General features: G+C 28.9%; 1 protein-coding gene across 2 annotated transcripts in view; it reads left to right on the top strand.

Moving 5' to 3' along the window:
* Positions 1-22644, top strand: part of LOC130665201 (zinc finger protein 2-like) — a 135347-nt gene that overhangs the window by 68211 nt on the left and 44492 nt on the right. The window contains exons 4-9 of one of the 2 annotated variants that reach the window (XM_057465506.1): positions 11616-11906; positions 11986-12397; positions 12925-13525; positions 13606-13792; positions 14409-14570; positions 14724-14947. The gene's annotated coding sequence lies outside the window, so the exon portion shown is untranslated. Of the gene's footprint in view, positions 1-11615; positions 12398-12924; positions 13526-13605; positions 13793-14408; positions 14571-14723; positions 14948-22644 lie in introns of both variants that reach the window. The other variant, XM_057465507.1, reaches the window with a different exon arrangement.

Genomic DNA, 22644 nt, shown 5'->3' with positions numbered 1-22644 from the left:
GTGTACAAATTACAAGTTCTGATGACTTAAATGTATTTTTCTGTGTTTCCATGATATAATCATAACGCGAGTAAATAAGATTTTTTTGTAATACCCGCTATAAAAGTTTGATTTTCGAGCCCTGCCTGGCGGTAGCAAAGAGGCCGATTCCCACATTGAAGAATATAGTATATTTTGATGTGACTGAGGGTTTCCTGGTGATGTGTCATTTTCGACAACGTTTACGACGACTGTCCCAGTAAAGGCAGAATACGTCGAACAATTGAAATGAAACAAATAGGATGAACTCACAATGCAGATACAATATTTAAAATAGACTGGACACTGGGAACTGAAAGACTAGATATTGACAAGACTTATCGTTATGCCAGCTCGTGTTAGTAAGAAATGAACTCTCGGTGTAGAGTAGGGACCTCATCAAGCGTCCTCAATCCTACTCTACTGGTCGTCTCTGGGTGGTAGCCAGGGCCTAAGTCTTTGAGCAAGTGCTTGGTGGCTTTTTACCAGGTAAATTTTGGCGACGTGGAGCTACTACACGTTCGTCTATAAATTAATTAGAATTTGATCTTACGGGTCTCTTACAGGGCCCTGGGTAACTGGATAGTGTGAAAATGTATAAATTGCATAAAATTAGCACATAGATGGCGATAGGAAAACTTTTATTTTCGCGCCCGCTTTTCAAGACGAAAACCTAAAACGCACTGTTACATCATGTTTGTATACACAATTGCGTGTATAATTAGGTAGGTTTTATAAAAATCTAGCTATTGTATTTGTCCTCATGGTCGACTTTTCAAGGAAATTTGCTATAACCTATCATAATTAGTCGAGTACACCTAAGACGCCAAGTTGGAAGTTACATGTTGGAAATGTTATATATTAAAATAGATGTAGGGACGAGGTATTGCGAGAGGCGAGTTGTACAATGTCATTTCGCAGAGTGAAGCCGAACCACCACGTATATATATTACCGAAATACCACTCACTCATCACGAGATCTCCGAAACTATCCCGACTAGAATTTCTTCCTGATTTGCCTAAAGTACCATAAGGACCTTATCAGGTTAATATAAGGTTTGCCTTATTAGGGCAAATCTGACAAGTTCCTGATCATAACCTCATCAGGATATCCTTATTAAAAAAAAAAGGTATTTGCCATCGGGTCAACCTGACAAGTTCCTTGTCAGGACCTCATCAGGATATCCTTATTAAAAAAAAAGTTATCCCATCCCTTTGAATATTTCATTTACAGGCTAAAAATTAAACAAAGTACAAAATAATATTATATAAAAATCACGTCAATCATTGCAGCATAGATTTTTTACTTCTTCATCAGTTATTCTTTGACATCTTAATGAATATTATATTTACACTTTCAAGATCATATGTGTATGTCAGCGCAGTGGATAGCATCGAGGACTTTGAATCGGAAGGACGCAGGTTCGAGCCCAGCAGTCATCGGGATTTTTTCATCAATAAAAAATTGTTTACTTCCTCTAATTAATGCTCTCAATACAATAGATAAAATTCTCGATCGAATAAAAATTCTCTTATTTTTTTTTTTGCAATTTAATATTTTTTAAAAAATAATTACTAATAAGGTAATCCTGGTAAGGACCTGATAAGGCAATTTTGATAAGGATTTGATGAGGATATCCTGGTAAGGTCGTGATAAGGCAATCCCGATGAGGACCTCATGGGTCTTAAGCGTTACATTCATATCTGGATCCTCGTCAGGATACCCTGATCGGGACCTTATTTGAAATAAGGTTAACCTGATAAGGTCCTCGTCAGGCCCTTATGAAAAATTCTAATCGGATAGCAGTTTCAACCGTAGAATCCAGTTGTGCTTTTCCAAAGTGTGTTGTTGGGTCTCTACTAGTCTGAAGAGACTCTGCTTCGCCAGTATGGAGTTTATCGTTAATTTTAACGTATCCAATATTCAAGAGAAATCATCTTCCACCGCTTTGTAAGTAAATAACTTCTAAACCAAACACCATCGTTTATTTCTGTTGAAAGCATTTTGATTATCTTGCAATAAGCTTTTAATTTTGTTTTTTACTTTATCGTTTCAACTATTTTTGTCAATAATTTGGTAATCTTGAAAACTTTGAAAAAATATTGGAAAAACATTTCTGCGGCTTTAGCCTCAGATAAATATTGTATGATACGTCATAACGAAATTCTGTTATTTGTATATTGTCACTTATAGAATATGGCTTAAATAACGCTATCATAACTTCATTGACGAATGTGTCTTTTGTTTCATACGTGGTTTCATAAGCATTTGTACAGTTGGCATTATACGTCGATAAAATTTTTACGGAAAGTTTAGAATTTATTTTTATTTTCGTTTTATAATAAATTCGATTGCTTTCATAAGAATTCAAAATTTTTAGAACATCTATAGAAAAATCTGCCTTCCATTTTGGCTGCCAGGTAGCATTTTTTTTTCTACCGGAGCTTTCTCTGAAGACAATGTCGCAAACCTGATTTTGCTCATCTAATCAGACGCTTTGAATGCGAAGCGGCAAGGGTGCGTACGTTCCAGCTATCTTTACAGTTTCTAGTACATCTCGATTTCACGCTTCGTAAGCGTTTTTTTTAAATTGCTGGGACTTCCCCATTTTCAGTGTGCCACCTGGTGGTGCAAACTGTAAATAGTTGAATCGGGCAAATTTTGTATTAAGGTTTTACAAGCCTTTACCATCGTTGTTTATAGCTTTGACGAAGTTTTCCATGAGACTTGGCTCAATATGAAGTGGTGGCCGAAAAATTTTTTCACTTCGCATTGAAGGTTTTTTCACATACACTTTTTAGTCCGGGTGTTAAACCCCCTCTTTTGGGGCAACTTTTTACTTTGTAGTGTTTATCTCTTGCGCAACTGTCCCATTCGTATAAAAAAACAACAAAACTTGGTGTATCCTCCTTGTAACCGGTTATCATTGCTACAACTTTTAGGTCAGCACAAATATTCCACAAGAATTGAAAATATTTTATTTTTTCGATTAATAACCTCATATTTCCGTAGTGGTTTTTTATGTTTACTGCATATGCGAGTGGGATTGATCGGTAGTTATTACCATTGTAAAGTAAAACGGCTTTAAAACTAGTTTTAGATGCATCAATTAGAATTCGCCGTTCTTCAGATTTTTCGGGGAAACCCAATTCTTGTAGAAGTCTTTCAGTATCATCACAAAACACTAAATCGCCGTGTTTGGTAAAGTAACTCATAAAAGTCTTCTTGGCTCGTATGAAAATATGAAACTTTTGAATTTTTATTTAATAAATACTTTTGTCTCAATCTTGATCCCAGTAATTGAGCCTTAGATTTTGAGAGTCCTAATAAATCACGAACAAGATCATTTCTTTAAATCAGACTGCTTAAAAAGATATAGTTCTTTTGATGGACTTAAAGATCCAGATAAAGTACATAAAGATGAAACAGTACTTGTAGAATAGTAACTCATTTAAGTTTATAGGCACAAATTATTTTCATTATTTATTAATTTGTTACTTTTTTTTTTTGCCTTCGTGTCCACCAATGATGTGAAATGTAATTTTTCTTTATGTATATTACATATAAAAGATTCAAGTAATAAAATTTGATCAATTTTCAGAAATTTTTTTTTTTCAACTTTTTTTAAGGGTACCCCGTTTTGCCCGCCAAGAATAAAAATTTTATTTTTTAACGGCAGTTAAAAATTTGTCTATTTTCCTCGAATATCACTAAAAACAAAAAGATTTAGCGTATTTTAGTCCTTGAAAACTTAGTATTTCCTTAGGTACCCCCCTTTTGCCCCCCCCTCCCCTATATGATTTTATTTTTATTTTATTTCCGTAAATTTTTGTGTCATCGTCATGCAAAAGCAGCAATCGTTTCCATGGTTTTGAGATTTACTCCAAATTATCGGCGTTATGAATGGCATAGTTTTGTGACTTCCTTCAAGCCAACCTCTTAACGTTTTGACCCTTTTGGCTATCGTCCCAATTGGGTCACGTGCCAGAACCTCTTAACGTTCTTAAACAACTATTACAAAAAATTTTTGGCAGCCAATTTTTATCTCTTTTATCGATCGAAATTTAAAACTACAATTGATAAGCTCTTTTTACCATAGTAGTTACTGCATTTTGTTGAGATTTAAACGTGAATTCACCGCGAATGTGGCGAAAAAAGTCTGTTGAATTTTTGCAAATTCTTGGCATTTTATAACCTAAAATGAAATAAAGCTTATCCGGAAACCTTTTTGAAGTTCCTATTATATATTTTAATTTTACACTGTATTTAAAAAAAGATATGAATTATAACTACTGGTATAAATTTTGTGTAAAACTTACGGAAATAACCAATATAAAACAAATAATCAAAAGGTAACTTTCCTACGTGCTGACTTCTGTAAAGTTACAGCGGGAACTGTACAAACTCATAAGTGCTAACATGAAAATGACTCAGGGATACTTTTTTCTTTTTGTTATTATCAGCTCAAACTGCTTTTGTATATATAGTACACACAAAAAAAGGAATTCTTGGGTCAAGAAGGAAATCGTTTCCAAAAATAAATTCTTAAATTAAAATATCCTCTTTTCTTGTTTGAAAAAATTTTCTCTTGGTAAAAAATTTTTTTTTTTTAATTAGAGTATATAAAGCTCTTCAATAAAGAAATTCAATTTTGATTTAAAAATATAAATTTTTGCTTTAAATGTTTTTAGTTTCTCCGAACAAGAAAACAACTTGGTTGGCTCAAGAAAATTTAGCTCTTGGTTTTAGAAGATACCAACTCATTCTAAAAACATCGTTCTCTCGAATGTAGTCGATATCGATTCATTTCGATACATCGAGTTTTTAAACGGAGGCACATTTAACTTACTCCAAGTAAAAATTAATTTATTTAAAGATTTGATAACATTTAGTTCAAAATAAATGTAGACTTTATCTGAAAACAATTAATTTTAGATTAAAAAAATAAAAAACTCATTTTAAAACTAAATTATACATTAACGTAAAATAAAAAATACTTTTATTTTAAAATACAATAATTCAGTTCAATTTTAAATTAATTGTTTTTATTAAAAATTCAATTTTCAGAGTATATACAATTAATCATCAAAATATATTTTGATTCTTTATTACAATAAAAATTTTTTTTTTTGTTACAAAAATAAATGAAAGGTTAGGTTATTTATCCTGGCTTCATCGACAGCATCAACTGCATGATATATACCACACTAAAAAGGAAACAATTTTATATAAATTTAGGATTAGAAATGATAACAAACTTGAGTATCTGATATGATTAAAAACAGCATAAATAATAATTAACTTACTTTTTTGTGATTGAAACGACACCATTTAACTTAACGTGAATCAGGAAAAACACCAGATATAATGACTAATAACTACAATAACTTACATTTTTACCGAACACTTCAATTCAAAACAATTTATGTATATGAATTAGTTAATTGTATAATTAATAAACTAATACTATTAGAATATTGGTGTGTAATATACATATAATTGCACATATGCGGCGCCAGCGCTGAACAGACTCGTTTCATTTTTTTGGGATCTTCGGGCGTCTACGTGCATACACAAAGTAGTGTCCGAAGTAGAGAAGCTGCATAGACTCGAGTGCTCCTGTTATCCGAATGCTGCTATGGAAAAAAACCAAGAGCTTGATTTTCTTGACTTGAATTTTTTTTATTTTTGTTTCAAGCAATAGCCACTAGTTGGTTTAAGAAATCTGACTCCTTACGTAGAGAAGTTAAATTTCATAGAATAAAATATTCAATATACATGAATGAAGAAATTCAAAATATTAATTCAAAAAACAATTTACTTTCTTTAAATATTTTTTCTTTTTGAACTAAAATCATATATTTTTAACTTAAAACTTTAACCCATTTGGGTTGAAAAAATAACTTTTTGAATCAAAATAATCAAAATTAAGAGAAAATTTTCTTCAACCAAGATTTATTCCATTTTCCTAAATATTCTCTTGACTCAAGATAATTCTCTTTGAACCAAGATAACCTTTCGATCAGTGTACATTAAAGTAATATCAATGCGGAAATACTATAAAAAATTCAAAATTTCAAAGAATACGAAAATAATTCATATCTCAAAATCTAGATGAGATAGCAAAAAACCGAAAACCGATAAGGATTCAGTAAATTTAAATCTTCATAATCGTAATAATTTTTTTCGAAGGAAGACTTTATTGCAGACCAGTGACATAAATTGTTAAGTAAACCAACTTTAGCACTAGATCCTTAATCCTGATGCGTAATCGTTATTCTACAGATTTTTCAAAAATATTCTAGAAACAATTTCCTTAATCAATCTCAAAATCTAATCAGTTTTTAAACTAGATAATAGCTTTCGAATTCGATAAGAGCCGACTTAATCGATAAGTTCATTTACGAAATAGCATTGACGAAAGTTTTTAAGAAATAGATTTTTTGATTGAATGGCTTGCAGCTTTGATCAAAGTAGCCTAAAAATCACGTTTATTTGTATTTCAATAATCCTTTATAACTTTTATTATTTGGTACGCGTTTGACGTGGGCAAATTTTTTGTTTTCATACTTTTTCTTAATTTCAACATTGCATATTTTCTCGATGTCAGGAACAAAATTCAGGATTAGGAAAAACTTCTAGATTGTGAATAAAATACATGTATGAAACTTAATAACAGATGTAATTCTAGAAATCATCAGCTTTGAGAATCACGACTATTTGCTTAGTATTATCAATCGACCAGCGTAAGTTGAATCTTAGAAAATAAAACAAAAAATTAAAGTGAGGGCTCTTAAGCCAAAGCCGTAAATGGTCTACGGCATTCAGCTGCAGAAAAAGCACACCGAGTAAGAGAGAATAAGTAACGATGGTCACGATAAAATATTTCGATGATTGAATAAACGCAGTTGCTTCCTTGAATACATGATGATTCGATTGAAAACATTTTTGGACATACTTTACTTGTCGTATTACCAAAATCAGAAGTCGATCGGACCTTATCAAGAGTTTTATCGTACTCTGACTAGAAAAAATTGAAAATAACTGTTACATTTTCAACAGACAAACAAGCAATCAGCCATGATCTCAAATTTGTTGTTTTTATTATTTTTTTTTTCTTATAAAAAATATTAGCAAGTCTACGTCAAGCAAACGACAATAAATATGCGTTAATGAGCTCACCCAAATTAAAATAAGTTTTATTGAAAGCAATCTCAATTAAAATATTTCCATTTCTTAGTTTAGTCGGGAAATGTTTAGTGTTTTGAAGAAGTTTATTCATTTCAATTAAATTAAATTCACAAACCATTTTGCTACCGGTAGATAATTTAGCGTATTCTCTTTTGTATATATACAAAGAGGAGTGAATATTTATAAAGTAAAAAAAAGTTTAATTTAAAAAGCTTTTGGTTTTACATTTACTCGTCAATACGACTAACTCACATCATGCACGATCAGAGTGTAAAAAGCACTGTTTGTTACTTCTGTAAACTATGTAACACCATGACTCTCACCCCTCTTGTCTATCAACAGTGCAGGTATGTAGAACCCAATATGTTGGTGTAATGCTCACAGCAAAAATTATAAAATTTCGGTTACTAACAATGAAGATATGTAAAAGAAATTGAAACGATTGGAACATATGATTCTTACAAAGCTAGCTAGCTTACACCTCTAGAGGTGTAATAATAAAAATTGATCAAAACCCAGGTAGAAAATTGTCTTAGTCGGACAAGTTTGAAACTTCAAAATAGCTTTATTTTAGCTTAACATCTAAGTCTTGTTTTGTAAGCTTTATTCTAGGTTGTTATTAGGATGAATTCTATGACAAGTCTTTAGAATGTAACTAACCTTCAAATATACCTTGCTGTTAGCTCTTTTTCCACGCGTATGATAAGATTTGTTCTAAGCTTGGATTCTAAACTTAAAATTACCTTATCTGCTAACATTACTCCAAGCGTACATTGAAAACTGAAGTTTGAGGTTAATTAAGAGTTTGTGTTATTGTTTATAAGTGATAAATAAGTTCAATTTTATTTGCAACATATATAAAGAAAAATATTTACTAAGCAAGTAAGTTTTGATTTTTTTTTAATTTATTGAATCACAAGTTTTTAATGCTCATAATAAAAAAATTTAAAATTTTTAAAACGTCCTTACTCTCTTAAGTTAAATCAGTAAAAATTTTACTGATTTTTTCAGTAGTTACAAAATTTACTGAAAGATCAGTAGCTTTGAATAAATTTACTGACTAATCAGTGAATTTAGCTTCACGGCAGTAAAGAGTGCCATCTATTTGGAAGCTTGTTTGTTAGACAGAGGTTGATTGCAAATTGTAATCAAAGTTTATTATTTATATTGCACTATTATTAGGGTAAGTTTAAAATATTTCAACAAACAAAAGTTAATTTATAATTTATATACTAATAAAACTTATTTATTATTCTCTATTGAATGTGCTTAGAATAATTCTGAAATGTCTTTGTAGTTGATTTATATCTAAGGTAATGCATAACCTCAAATCGTCTTATTAATTATTTTATGTTTTTAAATAAATATTATTATTATTTTCAGATAAATGTTTATACGGTGTCATCAAACCACTAGGGAAAATATATATAACACTACACATTTAATGCCCAATATCTGATGTTTGTGTACAAAAAAAAAAAAAATAATAAAAAATTTTTCTCTGTAAACATGTTTTCAAACTTAAATTACCAAATCTATTCTAGCTAAGAATAGGATATATTTTTAACCTTATAGTAAGCTAAATTGTCACTGTTTATGCAAGCTAAAACTGCAAGCTTTATGTTAGCGATCCAAAGCGTTACCAACTAACCTTGTGTTAACCATAGTTTGTTGGCTAATTTTAGGCTAAAACTGATAAAATTAGCTTAATACAAGCTAATTCCATTGATGACTTTCTACCTGGGAATATACATGGATTATTTTAGGATTTTGATAAAATAAAAGTTAAGTTATTTATTAATACAATATGGAAATATCTAACAAATTTTTTAATTGATTTTAATACAAAAAAATCTAGGCATCGGTTGGCCCTGCAGGCCAGCCCCCAAACCCCGCTGTTTTCGAGCTCTTAGAGCTCGAAAACATAAGTATAAATACATTTTTGAGCTCTTCGAGCTCGAAGATACCTTTGTTTCCCTTTTTTACGAGCTTTTCAAGCTCAACAGGGTTACGTTTTCTGTTAAAGTTTAAAAATTTAGAATCTAAAATAATAAATGAATGAACATTTTTTATATTTGTTCACAATTATGTTTAATAATTAGCTCAAAAATAAGTATTTACGTGATACGTTGTATCTATATCGTGGAAGTATATCCTGATACGAACGAACATGAAGATTTTTAGGCAATCACTTCCAATGACTTATATAAAGAAGAACATATTAGTTTTGATGTTATTCAATGAAAAAAGCAGATATTGGTTTATCATTTATTATTCCGTCGACGATATCCCTCGAACGGATTATCTGATTGTGACTTTCTTGGCAGCAATCGAATGATTTTATCGAGTTCTAGAGCTGATTAAATTTTGGAAATGATCGATTCGATAGTTTCCGAAATATTCACGAGAAACGAAAAAATACGATTTTTTTCCGTTCTTTCGTCGACGATATCCCTCGAACAGATTATCCGATTGAGACGTTCTTGGCGGAAATCGAAAGCTTTTATCGAGTTCTAGAGCTGATGAGATTTTGGAATTGATCAATCCAACAGTTTACAAAATATAAAAAAAAAACGAAAAAAAAATTTTTTTTTTTGTATTTCTTAAATATCTCAGAGTCTATTCGACTAAATAATCTGAAATTTTTTGAAAATTTAAGTTCAGAAGGAATCTTTCGAATGCGACAAGAACCATCTAAATCGGTTCATTCATTAAAACGATATATGAGAGGTTTACATCCACACACACCCACACCCACACACACACACACACACACACACACACACTCACACACATACCTACATACAGACAGCGCTCTGAAAATGTCAGAATAGATCCTAGCACCTTCAAACGTCAACATATGATGAAAACCCGATTTTTGAAAATTGGGGTGAAACCAATAACTCACCGAATTTTTTGAAAATCGTCGATTTTCTCAGCAGGAAGTTAAAAATTTTTTTTCAATTAAAGTATTAACGTGATATAAAATTTTTGCATTATGGGATTCTAATTCTATCGTGCTTGAAATATTTTGCTGAGTAGTTTTAATTATGCATAAATGAATTTCTAACGCGTTTTGCTATCCTCATAAAAAATCGTACATGACCTAGTTGCAAAAAATTTAATCTAGTCCCACAATTGAAAAATTTTTTAAATGTTCCTGACCTGTTGAGGATTAGAAAAACGTTACAAGCACCTAAAATTTTAGCTGAGATTCAAATCTGTTGGTAGTTTCGTTCTTTTCAGGCAAGTCTTACACAACTTGAATAGCTTCAACATTGGTTAATCCTGATCTATTTTCATTTTGGAACTATACAGGTAAAAATACAGTGTGCCCTTTTCCTATACTATACACTCATAATACTTGGAAAAAATTAACTTTGTTTATGGGCGTGAAAAACCTATATAATCTAATATTTATGCTTATTTTCTAAACCACAAAAACTGATTTAATTGTAAACTAATGGAATGCTTAGGTGGTCCGTCGTGGCATCTCTTGCCGATTTTTAATATTAGTTTTCATTTATTAAATTTATATCACTTCTATTTTTTTTTCGATACACAATAGATGCGATAACGTATCTACTACAATTGTGAATAGACTTTATATTCAATACAACTATCATTTTAATCTAATTAACATTTGCTTCAATAAAAATTTATTTGATCGAAGTAAAGATATTAAAATCCTGGTGTTATGTAAGACAGTATTTAACTGAAATTATTTTAATTACGAATTCAGTTGATTTAAGGGGGGGGGGGAGCGTATTAAATTTTTTTTTTTCGGTTTTTTTCAAATTTTTTTTAACGGAATGTATAATATCTCAAGAATATTGTGTCGAAATTTCAAGTTGATTGGAGCAAAATTGACGAAGCTATCAGTATTTTTATACCTGTCGGATTTTTATACCGACCCGACTCGACCGCTTGTTAAGTGGCAAGGAGCGGACCGGAGCAAAAAGGTGCATTAGACATCACGGATGATAGCAACATCCTCTATGGACCTGGCATTGATCATTCATTGTGATACAAGCCGATAAAATTGGCTTATAGATGTTTGATACCAGAATTTTTAGTGTTCAAAACTTTAAAGCGATTTTCCCACAACTCACGTTTTTAAAGTCCAGTGACCATCATAACTTAAAAACTACTGCACCGATCCTTTTGAGATTCTGAACACTATTTCTGTACATAATTTACGAGGTAACGCTGGAGAGCTTTTTTAAAATTTATTAATAATTCGTATTTTTTAATAACAAAATAAGTCAATTTTTTCGCTAAAAAATCGTGTTTTTTCCCTTAAGTGTTCCAAAAAAGTGAAAAATTCAAATTTTGAAAAACCCTCTCAGCGTTACTTGGGGAAAACTATTATCTAACGAAAAAAACTTTGAACTTTTGATTTCAGATGATCCAGCACTAAGTTATGATAGTCACCGCGATCCTACTTTTTTCTGAGGCGCGTCCGAGTAATTGCTGCCATTGCCGTATTTTTCAATATTTCTTCGTGAAAAGTTCACAAAATATTCTTCGGACACCATACTTTAATGTATCATTGGTTCGAATAAAGCGATTTTAACGGTGTCGTTACAAAAAATTCTCAAAAAGATGTCGTTTTTTGTACGAATTAACGCTACACTCCCCTTAAGAAATAATAACTTGAAATGCAAGTTTTATGTTTGTCAATGAAAAATATACAGTAAAATTAATCAAAATTTGGATCTAAAAATATACTATATGTGTTAATTTTAGATATGCATTGTTATTATTTTTTTCAGAGAGAGTCAATAGAAAAATTTTTTTTATCAAAATGTGCGTTTTCAATCTCACATTGTCGATTTCAATTTTTAGACAACGCTCATCTCGTATTTTTATGAAGTTATTAGGTTTATATTTTTTGCTACAAAAGATCCGTTTCGACTAAATGAAATTGTGATTTTCGGCTATGGAATTATTAAAACCAAACTATTTGGATCTTGAAATTGCCTTGCTATCGAAATCATAAATACAGTCACATTCATTCAAAAAGGAACACAAATAATCGTTTTATTGTTCATGATGAATTTCGTTTCTTATATCTACATGTTAAACCATGTGCTTAATAATTTTGATAGAGAAAAATGTTCTCTATTATCTAATTACATCGACGAATTGTATCCGGTATTATAAAACCACCTGTGAAAAATATGGGTAAAGTAAAATAGTTAATAAAAAAATACTTTTTATTTAATAGTGCACTTGGCTTTCAGTACACGTGCATCAAGTATAGATCGAGTCAGGTGTCCTAAGTTTATTTTTAATTATATTCTTTAACTTGAATTGGCTCATAATGGGTACCTCATAAATCTAAAACTAAAATTTTTAAGTGTTTATTGACTTGACTGAAAATTATGTAGTAGGAGTTTACTTGAAAAAAAATTAGTTTTTTTTTGTTTTTAATTTTGTAAATTCATCTAATAACGAATAACTTTTCCTATACTTGAATCTTTATTAAGTGAACTACATTTCTAATTGGCATGGTTAACTATAATTTTAATTATAGGGTATACTAATCTCAATTTTGTATTGATGTAATAATTTATTCAAATATTCAATATTTTTTTTTTTATTTCATTCGTTATTAATTTTTTTCAAGGTATAAATTAAAAGCGGGTACACTGAATCAACTGAGTTCGTGAGCGGACAACGATCTGTTTAATTACATGCATGCTTTGCAGGTGTAGCCGGTTACCGAGTTTGTTGTTAAACGTCCAGCAAAAGCGGAAGGAAGAATACAGTAAAAGGAATAATAACATGTATTCAATAGAGCGTGCGAACTAATACTCCAACCATTCTCCATGGGACATTTATAATTGAAAATAAGAAATCCCAATGGCGGTTATATTCATGCTAAGAACCCGCATATTAAGAATTTTAAAAAAATAAAAAATACATTCAATGTCTTTTTTTAGAGTGTGGGAAAAATTACTTAATATAATATGTTATAAGATTTATTATATCGTTATTATTATTGTTTCAGGTGTTTAAATAAATTAAATCAATAAAAATCTAATTTGATTCAAAACCTTATGTATTTTCAAAAAAAGAAAAAAAATAAATAAAAGAAAATATGAATCTAACAATTATGTTAATAAGAGGACCATCGAAAAGAAAACTAATATCTATGGTTCATGAATATCAAATTTGACAAAAATTCATGTTTATGAATATTGTGAAGATTCTTGAAAACTGAATAGAACGAAAAGGAATGTGGTATTGTATTCTTCAGTTGATGTTTCACACAATAGATTTTATTTGTTCGTAGTTTCCATAACACAGGTTAATCTATATATATCAACTATGTTTAGTATAAAAGCCAAAACACTTTAATAAATAACTTTGTTACCTACTTTTATTAGATAATGCCCAACAATTATATTTCAAATAATTGATTTGATGTAGAGAGAAAAGGGACACATTTAACCTATGTAGTGAAGTGTGTAAATAAACCCTGGAAACAATCTAGAAACGTAAACCAAAGATTGGAATGACAATGGATATTTGGTTATATGCATTGACAAATGGAAATTTGATACATATTTATAGGTATAATTGCGTAATTATTTAAATTTTATGCACTGTTTCAACTAAATTCTGGGATATATAAAAGATTTCTTTAAAATCAAATAATGAAAAATTAAAGATTAAAGACCCAGGCCGAAAAATTTGATCTGTTTCAAATAAAATAAAAATTTTAAGCTATTTCTATTCAATTTTGCTTTTTAGTTGAATTCAATTAGCTTGTGAAGTTTAATTGAGTTTTGCCTGTACTATTCCTTATTTAGATTATTTTCAGACTTGTTTTCAATAGTTTTTAGTCTAGTTTTAGTCGCTTTTAGTTTAAAACCAGACTTCCTTGTCATAATATTTTGCTTGCTTTTGTTTTTATCCAGACCAAAATCAGACTTTTACTGCCTTCTATTATTATTAGTGTGTTTTTAATCGTCTTTAGGTCAAAAACAGCTTAAAATTTTTATAAAAATTCAAATACAGACCAATTAGTCCACATAAAATCTAAGTAGACTAAAATTAGATCAAATTTTTCGACCCGGGTAACTGAAAACAAAATTTGATGAGATAAAAAAAGGGTTATAAATTTCTAGTTTGTTTAAAATATTTCAATAACCTGGCAAGGGTAACAGAAAGCCCATATGATTTACAGATGACCACATTTCAATAACATTTGTAGGATTTGAGACTTAACGATATGGCGATCAATAAGTCAGTTGGAAACCACAAGCATATGACAGATGCTTGATGACTATACATGATACATTGTATAACAATGATTGAACTTATTATTTTATTACAATCGTTTTCATAGGTACGGAAATATCATTTCTTAAGAATGTGTTAGCTTCATTGTAAATTGAAATTTAATTCATACATGATATATCAATAAATGTAACATAACATTGTATATGATATGTTTTAACCATTTCCGCGATTGGTTTTTACAAAAAAAACACCCGAATAGAAAGAAGAGAAACAAAACGTTAGTCCGCAGCACGAGTCAGTCAACCAGCCGTGTCCGAGAGGCTAGTAAGACGGCTGTGAAATAAAGCAATATAACATGGGTAGGAACACGAGCCACGCGCCCGGAGTCTCAAACATCTGGTGCCACCAAGACGATGTCTGCTGGCTCCAACGAGGACACCATATGTCATCATTAAATTCTCTTAAAACCTCTTCATGATTCGGGTTGGTGTTAGATTTAGCAGTTGACTCTTCTACAGTTATTCTTCTTTAAGCCTATCTTTTTCAGTTTAAACGGTTGGGCTTAATGTATAAACCAATTTTTAATCAGAATACCATCCTTGGTTATTTAATTTGTATTATTAAAGCAACTTTTCAATTTACACAAACTTTTTATCATAGTAAATGGTTTAAATAAATTGATCATCTTAAAATAAGACTAGAACATAAAAACAAACAAAAATTAAAAATAATGAAATTAAATTTTGGCATTTTTCGATAGCTCTTTGTTGGAATTAATTAAAATGTTCATTTAATTGCAGAATGAAAGTAAAGTTAAATATTATGAGAATATAACACCGTGAGAAATATAGGTATGTAATTTAAAACCAAAAATATGAAAAAAATCAAATCTACAAACAGTATTGATGTAAGGCATTTCATAAATAATAGTACAATTAAAGAAAAAGTTTTATCAAAGGAGATTTTAAGATTAAAGTTTTATTAAATCTCAATGTCTGAATAATCGCTAAAACATAAAAGGATGCCTTTTAATCTAGCTTTATTACATTTTTGTATGCAAGTTATTCTGTTTAAAATCATTGTCTGTATATAGAACATCAAAGTGTTAGGTATATATAGTATATAAGGATGACTCGAAAATTGACGTCGAGGATGAGGGGGCGAAAAATCGTCCGTGGTGGGTAACACAATTTCTACCTGGCCACGTGGCGACACGTGTTGTGTTACGAGACAGTTGGGCTTCTCATGTTGAGCCAGTACACCGTCTGGTGGATAATATTAGGTGTTTTAACAGTTCTCAAATGAAAACTTTTCAATTTCAATTCTATAATAAAGATTATTTTTTGAATTAATTTAAATACTGTAATTGTATGCTTCAAATTTTATTTTATTTGTTACTCTTTAAATAAACAACGAAATATAGTAAATTTTCATGAAAGCCTAGAACAATATTCTGTTAAGAATTATTTTCATTGTATAAATATATATCTATATATATCTATATATATATATATATATATATATATATATATATATATATATATATATATATATATATATATATATATATATATATTTGCCGGTTTACTCAGGTCATATCTACTAGCGACTTCATACTCCTAAAAATGAGGATCACTGATTAAAAATAATGATTTACTCAATGATGAATCCATATCAATCTATATAGTATTAACATTGAATTGTTTTGAATCATTTTTTTTAATCAGGGATGACACATCATTAGAGCTTTTCCACGCTTACTCGCTGTAAAAAAAAATGATAACTATATTACCATCTTGTTTTAGGGAGCAATAACCATATTGTATGTGATAATCATTGTCATTTTTTTATGTTAACCATTCTTTTCGTATAGTAATATTTATTATTGTCGACAGAAATATAGTTACCATCTACATATAGTAATAGATCTTTTGTGTATAAAATTTTGTCATTTATGATAGTAATGATTATCGGCATTATGACAAGTCGCTCCAAAACCTCTCTATGTACAGACAACTTTATAGCATTTCTCTACCCAAAACATGTCTATCGTAAAATAAAACTATCCTTGAATTGATTACTCCAAAACATCTGTATCCAGAACAACTCTCGTAAAGCTCAAGCTTTACTCCGACACTTCTATTCAATGCCTAACTATCCGAAATAACACTATTCATTACAGATTTATCATCAAAATCATCGGTAACTGAGAAAATATGTTACTTAACATGAAAATTCACGTGTTTTTTTAGTTAGCGATGATTTTTTAGCCGAGTCAATAATGATTAGAGTTATTTCGAATAGTCTTGTCATTGAATAGAAAAGTTTCGGAGTTAAGTTTGAGCTTGAGGAGAGTTGTTCTAGATAGAGATGCTTTGGAGTAATCAGTTCACTATTTTCGGTAGAAATGTTTCAAATGTAGTCATGTGGGGCAAGTGTGCGCTAACCCATTCATTTCAGACTGAAATGCGTACTGCGCACACTTGCCCCAAATTACTCTAAATATGAAAATAGTTACTTCGTTGAAATGGGAGATATAACCACTTTTTTTTCAGCGTGTACATTAGGAATATTGTGTGAATAATCTTATGAAGCTATTCTTAGCTAAAATCTGTAAGTTGTTGCGTCTTGATAGCTCAAAAGGTTTCAAATAATTAGTAGAGCGAGAAAACTGTCCACACAATTTTAATATCTGTGGTATAGATAGGGATAACTTAAAGCCAAATGCACCAGAATTTTTACTACATCTTTCATATAACACGAATAAAGAATGGCTAAAAAATTACAGTTTCGTATGTATAGTACTGTGGCGATACTAACTCGAGATTATAAAGATTACAGTCTACAATCGCAAAGTGTAATTTTACAGTATATGCTGCAAATCTTATAGTATAAAGCTGCAATCTTAATAGTTTCGGAATCGTATGTGAAGCTGTAATTTTTTTAACTATTCTCGATTTTCCATAAAGATAACAATAATATTAAACAACAGAACTATAAAACAAGTTTTAAATAATCAGTTAAGCCTTTTTTAACATTTTTCACGGATATTTAATATGTTAGCGCTCTGATCTGAGTCAAAACTCATTTTAATCCTTATTTTAGTCACTTACATTAATTGCTGCCTGAAGAAAGTTATTATATTGAACATAATCGTGAATAAAAATTTAAAAAACGCTTGTTCTTTAATTATTTTAAATTCTGAAATTGTCAAACTTGAACATATAACGTAATTTATGTGAGCTTGAAAAGCTCATAAAAAATAATTGCATTGAAGACTATTGTCGAGCTCGGGAAGTTATGGGGCTGGCCTGCAGGGCCAACCGTTGCCCAGATTTTTTTATGGATGTGACAAGTAATTTTGTATCGAACTCATTTAAAGTAGCATGTTTTTTTATTTTCGACGAACTCTTGTCAAATAGAAGGTTTTTATCAATATATGTATTATCGATACACATATTTATTTTTTTCAGAAACAGAAAAAGATACATGAATGTTATTGAACAATCTTTGAATATCGTCAAAAGTAGAGGAACAAAACTTGAAGTTTTTTCTAGATAATTAAACATCTGGGTGTACGAATTTTATAAAAGAAATGTAAGATTGAAGATCCGATTTCGAAAAGATCTACCATCAATTTATTATGAAAGACTGAGCGGTCCCCAAATGTTAAATTTTAGATCTATTAATTTTAAAGTGCATTATAACTTCTATACAGTTCTGGGAATCGAAAACATTTTGCGTAAGTCTTCAAACAATAGTCTATTATTTTTTTATTTATCAATTTATACATCAAAAGTTAAAGGAAATATCTACAATTGGCAATTAACTGTAGGTTTTTTTCTTAACTCAGAGTAACCGGTTTTGAGATATTTTTAAGCCCTTTGTTTTTTATTCACTAATATATGGTAAGCGACATGTGGTGTATCATAAATATAATATAGTATAAAATAACATGATTGCTTTTTGTAGTATAAAGAGTAATGGAAAATATTATCGAACAATCACAAAGTATGCTAATTCCATGCAGAAGCCGCCAGAGTTGAACAACGGGGCCCTACTTGGCCCAGCACTGGGGAACCTAGCTTTGGCACACTTATATTGGCTCATGCTTGGCTCAAGATTGGGTACGTAGTCCTGGCCATCTCAATCATTACCCGAGCCTGAGCCAAGACTGGGTTCCCCTGCCTTGGCTATTCAACGGCAACCCAGACTTCAGCCAAGGTAAGATTATCCAAGTTCGGTTATACCTATGATTACCCATCCGTGGACCTGAATTGGCTAACCCAGGTTTTTTATTAATTATTCAGTTAACTTAATATTATGGTTTTTTATATGAATAATTATTAACTTTCGAATTAAAATAAGTTTTAATTAATCAATATTTTGATTACACCTACTCGAGCTAGACGAGCTCGGCAAAATATTTTAATATATTCATATTTTTGAGCTCTTCGAGATTCAACAAGCAGTTTTTAAAATTTTACTCCCGATTTTGACTAATGAAATCAATGGATTTGAACAAAAATCAATGAATGCGATTTTAATAGAAAGTTCAATGAATTTTGAATCAAATCAAAGTGTTAACATAGAAAATAGTCGAGAAAAGTGTAAAAAACAGTGATTTTTCTTATATTTTTTCGATAAAATTACTTATACTAACGAAATGACTGCGATAGAATCTGTAGTAATTAGAAGAGGCTTTCAAATGGAAGACTTCTTTCAATTTTAGGTATATTAGATAAATCATATAGTCCGTTATCCTGGGAAAATTAGGACAATTATTATCTTTTTAATATTTCATCGCCGATATCTTTTGATCTAATAGACTGATTTAGACGTTCGAGGTAGCATTCGACGTAGTTTTTTAGTCTCTATCATTGAAATTCTTCTGGAAATAATCAATGATACATTTTTGATTTTAATTTAAAAAAAAACCACTTTTTTGAAATTTTTTCGCTAACGTATCTCTTGAATAAATGATTTAATTTTGATAGTTGACGTAGCATTTAACGCTGCTTATAGAATTTTAGAGCTAATTAGATTTTGAAATCAAACCATGGAACATGTTAGAAGTTATTTAAAAAAAATCATTTTTGAAAATATTTTATCTCTGAAATATCTCTGAACGTATCGTACCGATTATGCTCAATTTCTTAAAAATTGTTGAAATTAATGAGCTGTTTTAAACACCACCTCAAAAAACCGAATCTGTTCACTTGTTCAAAAGTGACAGAATATTTTCATACAGGCATACTTATTAGGTACGTACGTACATACAGTGAGACATCCTCTAGAATAGATCCCTAGGACCTCAAAACATCGAGATCTGTTGAAAACTCGGTTTTCAAAAATCGGACTGAAACTAATAACTTCCTTTTTTTTTTGAAAATTTTCAATTTTCTTAGCAGGAATTTAAAAAAGTCTGAAAAGTTTAATTACTTTTCTGTTTTTGTAAATTGCCCTACACAAAAATAAAATTTCAAGTAAAAATTCTTATCCCTGATTATGAGAAACGATTTGAAACGTTTTGCAATGTTAAATGCCTATAAGAAGGGCGATTGAAAAGTATTCTAAGTATTCAAAAACATTAAAAAGTATTTGAAATTTTTTTTTTCTAATTGTTTTAAATCGTTTTTTTTAATAAGAGATGTGCATGAAATCCCACACATATTACTTTTTGTTACTCTTAGACAAAAATAGGATATTATCAGACCTTATTGCTTATTAATTTTTAATTTTTCGATAGGCATGTTAATATTATTGGAAATTAAGGCACCATGAACATTTTTATATTTTACAATAACACTACCCGGGAAAAAATGTTTTTATAAAATTTTATAAAATTTTACAAAATTTTAGTACTAACATTTTATAAAATTTTATAAAATTTTATACTGAAAATGGCCTGGTAAAATTTTATCAAATTTTATAAAGTTTTATAAAATTTTATGAAGTTTTATAAGAATTTATAAAATTTTATGAAACTTTGTAAAATTTCATAAAATTTTACCAGGCCATTTTCAGTATAAAATTTTATAAAATTTTGTAAAATTTTATAAAATGATTTTTTTTTTCCGGGACGGGTCACCCATCCAATTTATGGCCACCCCCGATGCTGTTTAACTTTTGTTATTGAAGAATCGTTGTCTGCTACGCTCGTCTATTGGTCACTTGTAGCTTGGAAATATTCGTGGCTGTATTTATGATTACTCATGAATTCTTATCAGCCATATTTTATAGTATTAATTTATAATAATATATAAAAAAAAGATTTGAATAACTCAACTATCGATTGTTTAATGGACATAAAATTTAAAAATTAATTAAATTTATTGATTTTTAATGATTTATATTTTTGAATTAATGGCGAAACCTTTGAATTTTTCCTTGAGTAATGAAGAATTAATTTTAATTGATAGTTGACAAAATAAAAGTTTAAAAACATTAAATTCAAAATTATCACATTTTGTAATATATATATATATAAATATGTAAGAGAAAGGGGCGGCGGGGTAGGCAAAACGAGGTACTTCTAAAATTTTATGAAAAAAAAATTTTTTTTTTTAAATCTATTATAACCATCCCAAAATTACTTTTGTAGATATAATTGAGCATTATTTTGAATTTTTTTTCGTTAAACTTTTTCAAGAATCGAGTGCCGGTCGAAAAACGTTAAAGAATTTTGTATTATGATAAAAACTATTAAAAACTTTTTTATCTTCCTTTGCATCCAATTATTGTGTAAAATATATTTTTTTTTAATGTAAATAACTTACAAAAAATTTTAATAAAATCAAACTTATTCAATATTCAGAATTTGTTTTTTTCTACATTTTTCTGGGGGTACCCTGCATATATTTAGGTAATCAATTATATTTTTGATAATGTAATTTTCATATTTGTTTATCACCATATTTTGCCCGCAAAAATGAAATTTTTTTTTTATGGCCATTGAAAATTTTGTCTATTTACTTTGAATTTCTAACAATTTTTATAATCAATTGTAATAAACTTTATAAAATTGTGTGAAATTTTATCAAATTTTACAAAATGCTACCCCACACTAGATGCAATAGTGACATCAAATTCTCTAAAGTTTTATGAAATATTATAAAATTTTATATTATTTTATAAAATTTCATACAATTATATAAAATTTTATCTAATTATTACTCCCCTTTTGAGATCTTACTTTATAAAATTGTATAAATTTGTATAAGATTTTATAAGATTGCATATAATTTTATGAAATCGTCTACAACTTTATAAAATTTTATAAAATTTCATCTAAATATTACTTCTCTTCTAAGGACTTACTTCATAAAATAATATAAAATTGTATAAGATTGTATAAAATTTTATATAATTTTATGAAATTGTATAAAACATTATAAAATTTTATAAAATTTCATCTAAATATTACTTCCCTTCTGAGGAATTACTTTATAAAATTGTATAAAATTTTATATAATTTTATGAAATCGTATAAAACTTTATAAAATTTCATACAATTATATCAAATTTCATTTAATTATTACTTCCCTCACTAAGAAATTACTTTATAAAATTGTATAAGATTGTATAAAAATTTATATAATTTTATGAAATTATATAAAAGTTTATACAATTTTATAAAATCTTATAAAATTTCGTAAAATTATATAAAATTTCATCTAATTATTACTTCCTTTTTAAGATCTTGCCACATAAAATTTTATAAATATTTATAAAATTCTATGAAATTTGATAAAATTATATAAAATCATATGAAATTCTATAAAATTTCGCTGTACAGTCTTATAAAATTGTATAAAATTTGATATAATTTTATACAATTGTGTAAAACTTTATAAAATTTTATATAATTTTATACAATTTTATAAAATGTCATACAATTTTATAAAATTACATTCATCTATTACGTTCCTTACTCAGAGCTTACTTTATAAAATTTTATTGAATTTTATAAAATTTTATAAGATTTTATAAAATTGTATAAAATTGTATGAATTTTTATAAAGTTTTGCTGTAAAATCTTATAAAATCTTACAAAATTTTATAAAATTGTATAAAATTTTACATTATTTTATAAAATTTTATAAAAACATTTTTTCCCGGGTAGTGTATTGAGCTCAATGAAATGACCATCATCGATTTACCATATACAGATTATAGGG

This window comes from Microplitis mediator, chromosome 3 (genome assembly GCF_029852145.1).
Source record: "Microplitis mediator isolate UGA2020A chromosome 3, iyMicMedi2.1, whole genome shotgun sequence".
NCBI classification, from domain to species: domain Eukaryota; kingdom Metazoa; phylum Arthropoda; class Insecta; order Hymenoptera; family Braconidae; genus Microplitis; species Microplitis mediator.
The sequence above is the reverse complement of the archived record's forward strand: the minus strand, read 5'-3'. Positions and strand labels throughout refer to the sequence as shown.